At 43.7% G+C, this 7,020-nt stretch overlaps 1 long non-coding RNA gene across 2 annotated transcripts; it reads right to left on the bottom strand.

The window, feature by feature from the left end:
• Positions 1–3,490: 3,490 nt before the first annotated feature.
• On the bottom strand, positions 3,491–6,792 carry LOC128834868 (uncharacterized). 2 transcript variants are annotated; one of them, XR_008444505.1, is made up of 3 exons: positions 5,311–6,792; positions 4,179–4,434; positions 3,491–3,778 (listed from the first exon to the last, which is right to left on the bottom strand). It is a non-coding gene; the product is annotated as an uncharacterized LOC128834868 (long non-coding RNA). The 2 variants fall into 2 exon arrangements; XR_008444504.1 differs by having other exon boundaries at positions 4,179–4,437; positions 5,311–6,790.
• Between the last annotated feature and the right edge of the window lie 228 nt (positions 6,793–7,020).

The raw sequence follows: 7,020 nt of genomic DNA on the forward strand, positions 1-7,020 counted from the left end.
TCACTTCCAAGCCTTCAATAGGATTTGGATATGACAGGAATCCTTTGTCTCCCAGTTTGACCCCCACCCCCAACTCCCTCCTAGTAGAAAAATACCACCAGTCCAAAATGATGTCCAGTACCAGGTGACATGATCACATGACCCTGCAGTGTCAAAGCAGCATCCCAGGAAACTTCTCAGGAAGGAGGAAGTTTAAAAGTATCTTCAAAGTCCTAATGGCCCATCCAGGCTGATTGCCTACTGTTTGATGGGCATTCCCCTGGTGCAAGCACTTTTGTAATTGATACAGAGCCCGTATTCCTAACTTCAGATACAGAAATGATACATCCATACAAATAGGATAATCACATTCAGTAAATCAGAACCTTTCCAATGATATCTCACATGACCCATCTTGCATAAAACATACCTTAGTTATGCCATATTCATAGAACAATATTTCTATGAAGAATATAGGGCGTAATGTCACAGCGGTGAAGAAGCATGTGGACAAGGGCGATCCAGTGGATATCGTGTACCTGAACTTTCAGAAAGCCTTTAAGAAGATCCCTCCCCAAAAGTTCTTAAGCAAAGTAAGTTGCTAGGGGATAAGAGGGAAGGTCTTCTCATGGACCAGTAACTGGTTTTAAAGATGGGAAACAAAAGGTAGGAATAAATGGTGAGTTTTTGGAAGAGAGATAAATAGCAACATCCCCCAAGGATCTGTACTGGGACCAGAGTTGTTCAACATATTCATAAATGATCTAGAAAAGGTGGGAAACAGTGAAGTGGCCAGATTTGCAGATGATACAAAACTAAAGATCATTCAGTCCAAAGCTGAATATGCCCTCCTTGTTCCTAGATGTAGAACTCTGTGTTAGGCTGTATGAAATCACATTTTGTTTGAATGGGCCCCATTTGCCGAACAAACTCTCCAGAACTCTCTGTATGACTGCCCTGTCCTCATCGTTATTTCCCATTCTGCCAATCTTTGTGTCATCAGCACATTTTTATCAGCAGCAATTTCATATTTACGTCCAGGCTACACCTGAGGGCAGGTTGCTGCTCTGGCATCTGGCAGGCGCTGATGTCGTCTCTAGGTCAGAATGGCGCTGCCCTCCTGCAATCTCCCGCTAGCCTGTGAGCTGTCAATGCTGTGCTTACATCAGGAGATAGGATGTGGCAACAGCCCAAGGGGGCTGAGCTGCTGAGCTCAGAACTAGGCAGGAAAGAGGGCATCAGATTTCCCAGGAAAACCCTGGGTCTTTTCAAAGCTTTATGACTCTCAAGCCCCTAAGCAAGGGACATTTTTCCCCTACTGGTGAAGCAAAATCTCCCAGCCTGAAGTGATAATCTAGCGTTACAAGTGCAGAAAAACTTTCATGGTATCGCCTGCCCAAGCATTCCAAAACCATGAGCTGGGCCCCACCAAAATCATGAGATTGACTTCAAAATAACGATATCTTAAAAAAAATTCATCTGGGGAACTCTTCATTTGCCTTCTGGTGTCTGAGCCACTAGGGTGCACTCAATTTACATTTTCCAGCTTCTCTTTGCAACCATGAGGGCTTAAAATGTGCTAACAAATAAAATGAAATGAAATCAAATCAAATAAAAAGCCGAGATTCTCAGATAAATCACTTGACTCCAGCAGTGGGAGCTTTAAGAAAACCACCCTATATCATGAGATAATAAAAAGCCCTACCTCTTATCTAACACTTTCAGTCAGTGGATCTCAAAGCACTTTACAAAGGAGGTCTGTAGCATTAGCCCCCTTTTAGAGATGGGAAACTGAGGCACAGAGAAGAACAGTGACTTACCCAAGGTCACCCAGCAAGACAGTAGCAGAGACAAGACTAGCACTTAAGTCTCCTGAGTTCTGGCTAGTGCTCTATCCACTAGGTCACAGTGCATTTGAAGTAAGGGGTCAGAGTCAGTACATTCCTGTGGTGTGTGGTGGTTATTTTGGCTCTCCCAATGCCATAGTTGTTGAAGAGACACATTTTGACCTGTGACCTGTGCTGGCCCAGGGGCATCATTGTTAAAACGAGTTTCTCACAGCAGGTTCTTGTTTGGCCTGAACACAAGTTAACTGGACCATGTCTCCGATGTCCCATTGGGAAAGTTTAAAAGCCACTGAAGGTCTTGCAGTGCACTGACATACTGGGATTTTCAGAAAACCTTTGACAAGGTCCCTCCACAAAGGCTCTTAAGCAAAGTAAGCTGTCATGGAATAAGAGGGAGGGTCCTCTCATGGATCAGTAACTGGTTAAAAGGGTAGGAATAAATAATCCGTTTCTCAGAATGGAGAGAGGTAAATAGTGGTGTCCCCCAGTGGTCTGTACTGGGACTTTTGAAGTGATAATCAAGATAGCCCAGTTTTTTCTCTTACTTAATTAGTCTCTCAGAGTTAGTAAGACAACTCCCACCTGTCTCTGTATGTGTATATATATCTCCTCAATATTATGTTCCATTCTATGCATCCGAAGAAGTGGGCTGTAGCCCACGAAAGCTTATGCTCAAATAAATTTGTTAGTCTCTAAGGTCTCACAAGTACTCCTGGTTTTTCTATCCTACTTGTTGCTTGGAGGTAATGAATTATTCATTTGATCTTATAATAAATATTTTAACTTGTAATATACCTGTAAATGCCAATTAGAGGCTGCTCTGCATTTTAATCGGAGCAAAACAAGTCTGTATTTGCATGCTCTTTTCAGACATTTTGTTCTTTGTGATTTTGCTGAATTTAAAGTGTTCATGAAAATTGGAGGATTCAAGAACAGAGCCTCTTCTTACTGGATCACCGTATATGGAGTGATCCCAGCAGGGACAAAATGCCACAGGTGTGTCTTATATTAGGTAGCTGCAAGTGTTCTATCATCACTAGCTGGGGTGGTCGGGGCAGAAAGGAACAACCAATCAATGGAGCCACGAGCTCGGTTTGTGGCCCTGTCTTTCTCTGTGGATGTGTCCTGCCAGCCCAATGGGGCCTGGTCAGAACAGGGGGCCTCTGGCCACCCTCCCTCCCTTCCTTCCATGGGGCTGTGTCCAGGCAAGCTCTGCTGAGAGTGTAGGATGGCTGCAGAGGGTTTCGGGGTGGGGGGGGTGTCCTCCTACCATCCTGCTTCTCCTGGAGAAACTGTGCTGGGTCGCCATGGCCATCCAGATGACCAGGACCAGAAGGACGCAGGTGTACAGCACCCAGGAGCTGTCCCAGCAAGCACGAAACCAGCTCTGCGTGATCCCCATCCTCGTGCTGGGGAGGACAGTTTGGACACTGGGCTCCCTGCTGGTGCTGCCACTGGATCTCTCCCGAGAGGCTGTTTGTTCCAGTGACGCATCATAAAGGGCCAGGACCAGGCGGGTCCTGACATAACAAAGGGACTGCACGCATCAGAGGTGAGCAAGATCCTCAGCTCCCTACAGCCCCTCCCCCGTGTTAGGGGGCTTATGTTTTTACTCTTTTACTTTCCTGGTTCTTCTCGCATGAACAGAGCAACAATACCCGAAGTTCAAAGGCGCAAACAATTTGATGTTTATTGGGGTAAACTTTTAGCAAGCATCATTTTAGTTGCCGTTCTATTTTCAGGTACCATGGTAGCTGTTACACAGGTGCTGGCCTCCTCGTTGAGCATTTTGCGTTTTCGTACACATTTTCCACCCCTGTCAGCCTTTTGAAGCCATCCGCCACCCACGTCATGCTAGCAACAAGACAAACACCACAGACAAACAACGCAAAACATAGATTCATAGTATTCTGGGTTATTCTTTCGCTGGCGCCAGCATGCTTGTAGAGTGTCTGAAAAACAAAAGAAACCATTTTTACCCCCTTTGGTGGGGACAGATTATTGCTTAATAATAATACCAATTCCATTTACAAATTTCCTTGCTAATTGCAGGAAAAACAGAAGAATTACCTTTAGGCTGTTCTTATTTTGTTTTATAGTCAGGCTAGTGAATTACCTCATTCACTGGTCATTTATGAAATTTATGAGGTGGCGTGCCTCGGTTTCCCCTCTTGTACAACAGACCAGGTTTGCAATAGTTTTTTTGCTGTACCAAGCTTTATGTTTATTTTCAGGTGATAGCTGAGAGAGAGCTTTAGATTTTGGCTTTGTACACCCCCCCCCGACCCACCCACACACAGCCCTTAGGGTTAACCTGTCCCCCTTATTTTCAGGCTTGACTTGTTTTTTCACCTCCCTCTTCTGGAGGGCCATAATCTGAGTCTTCTAGTAGCTTGTTTGCTGACCAGATGGATTTATTATTTCCAGATTTTTTGTGCTGCTACTTATGGGTAGTTTTCTTCTTCCGCCATCAGTTAGGTAATTTGCATTTACACAGAGGCTTTCTTGGCTTGCCTCTGGATCCAAAGCGATCAGCAGCTCAGAGATTGTCTTAAAAGGGACACATTTCACTTCCACCAGAGTTCTCATGACTTTTCACTTTCATCTCCTGCTTTAAAACACACAGAGATTTGAAAAAGAAAGGACAATTTATTGTGGCTTCTTTTGGAGCCCTAATAGGATTTTAATTAAGTACCATGTTTTGTTTGCATTTTTTTACCCCTTTTTTAATATACACTGCACATGTCCTGGGAAATAGTTTAATTTCCATAACATTATATTAGCCATATTAATTTTACACAAGGTGTAACTGCCTTCCCGTGCCCACAGAGTTTTCATGCACCCCCACCAAAGCGACAGTCCAATCCCCCAGAGCCCCCCCAAGGCTCAGTGTTCCCATCATTGCTCCCCTTCTCCTTTTCCTATGCATGCACAAAACTATTTTTGCCTAACATGTTTTGCACTGTGATTACTTTTTTTTTTTTTTTTTACACAACTGTACCCCAATTACACTCCCATCTTGTACAACCAGAGACAGCCAGGGGCAGTCAAGTTAAGTTCCAATAGAAACCCCTGTCATTCCTTTAGTGATTTTGATCACATTACCCAATAGTTAAATAATTTGATTAGATTATTTCTCCACCTGCTGCCTGCAGCAGTCCCCTGTAGACCATTTTTGTGGGAAAAGGGCCCATTTTTTCTCAGAATAGCTGTAAAGGCTTCTGGGGACAGAAGCATCGTGGTGGTAGTAGCCACTCTTCCTGACCCCCGGTATAATTTAATTACCAAGCTTCCATCCAATGTGATTGCAGAGTTGCACATACAGTTACATTTATAGAACTGGGTTTTATTATTAAACCAAAAACTTGCTTCTTGTAATACCACAACTGTTATCTGTACCATTTTCACAATTCCCAAATGTTTACTTTCCTCCAAACCCTGTATTATTAATTTTTGCAAAAGGTATTTGTAACTTTTTACTTACTTTTTTAAATCACTTACTCCTCCATTTAGTTTTTTAAGGTAGCGCACTTTGTTTTTAACAACTCAGCCACCGAGTACAATTATTGCCACACAGCCGCCTTAACCTGTGCTGTCTTTACCCTGAGACTGTTCAAAGGGCAGTAAAACATTTGTCTCCATGGTTGCCCATGGATCTGTTCCTCCAAAAATTCCAGTGGACTACAGCAGACCTCCGTCGTACTTTGTCCCAAACAAAACAAACCACCAAAAACATTTCACATGAGTATCCAAAGTCCCCTCCACTAAAACTTCAGAAAAACAAAAGTGTGGACAGGCCGGGGGAGAGGAGGGGGAAGAGGTGGAAAGAAACCAATGAAGCCTGTCAGGTCAGTTTAAAGTACAGGCTACCAGCAGCAAATTAAGTAAACTGAGAGAAAGGAGAAGGAAAAGAAGAAAAGGATATAGTTAGCGCTGAACCAAGAGTAGACTCCCCGGGTTGGAACAGTTGGGATGTGGTTTACAGGTTCTCTCCTGGAATTGACACCTCCTCATCTATTATTGGGAGTGGACTACATCCACCTGATTGAATTGGACCTGTCAACACTGGTTCTCCACTTGCGAAGTAACTCCCTGCTCTCCATGTGTCAGCATATAATGCCTGCATCTGTAACTTTCACTCTATGCATCTGAAGAAATGAGGTTTTTACCCACAAAAGCTTATGCCCAAATAAATCTGTTAGTCTTTAAGGTGCCACCAGACTCCTTGTTGTTTTTGTAGATACAGACTAACACGGCTACCCCCTGATACTTGACATCCTTCTGGAATGGCGTTCACCAGCATAACCCCTTGGAGAATGGCATGAAATTGGAGTAACACCAGAGTGAATCAGGCAGGTGCTGTGAGGCTCTAGATGGGATGGGTCCCCAGACCGGGTGTCTGTCTGTCAACATCCACTGGCCACTATCAGAAGACATGATACTGGGCTAGATGGACCTTTGGTCTGACCCATAATGGTCACCATCTTCCACCCTGGCACTGTTCCGTTCAGAGACAAGGAGAGGAGAATGTTCAGAAGAAAATCTGATGAAGCAATTCTCTGCTCAGTATGACTAAGGATACCTCCATTGACTGTACACATTCACACAGCATTACTCAAGCCTGCATTTTATCAGGAGAGTCGCTACATTTGATGCAAAGCCTCAACTGCTGGAGGCACGTGATTAGATGAGGCTCTCTGCTTCCATGACAACAAGAAGTAAGTTTCTGGCATTCATGGTTGTTCAGAAAAGAAAAAATGTGACCCAAGTGCATCCTAAAGCCTGAAAACCCAGAAGGTGAATAAACAGAACCAAAATGTATTATTATTATTATTATTATTATTATTATTATTATTTTAATCATGGTTTTGGAACCAATCTCTCGATTTCTGGGGGACCTGACTCAAGATTTTTTCTAGGTTAAAACAATAACTTGAACATCACATTTCATGGCTCATTTCCTGTGGTATGTTCCTGGGGCGCTACAGCCTTCTCGCGGGAGGTTTCTGTTGCATTTTGCAAACTGAGCTAACATCAGGGATTACGGAGCTCCTATTAATACCAAAGACACTACACGCTCCAAGATGTCACTACACGAGGGGCATTTGGCCTTGGGAGACCTGCAAATATTCCAGCATCAGGGAAGTGTCTCAAGAGTGTCATATGTGAGGTAATTGTCCTGTTCTACTCGGCA

Source organism: Malaclemys terrapin, chromosome 3 (genome assembly GCF_027887155.1).
Source record: "Malaclemys terrapin pileata isolate rMalTer1 chromosome 3, rMalTer1.hap1, whole genome shotgun sequence".
Lineage (NCBI taxonomy): Eukaryota > Metazoa > Chordata > Testudines > Emydidae > Malaclemys > Malaclemys terrapin.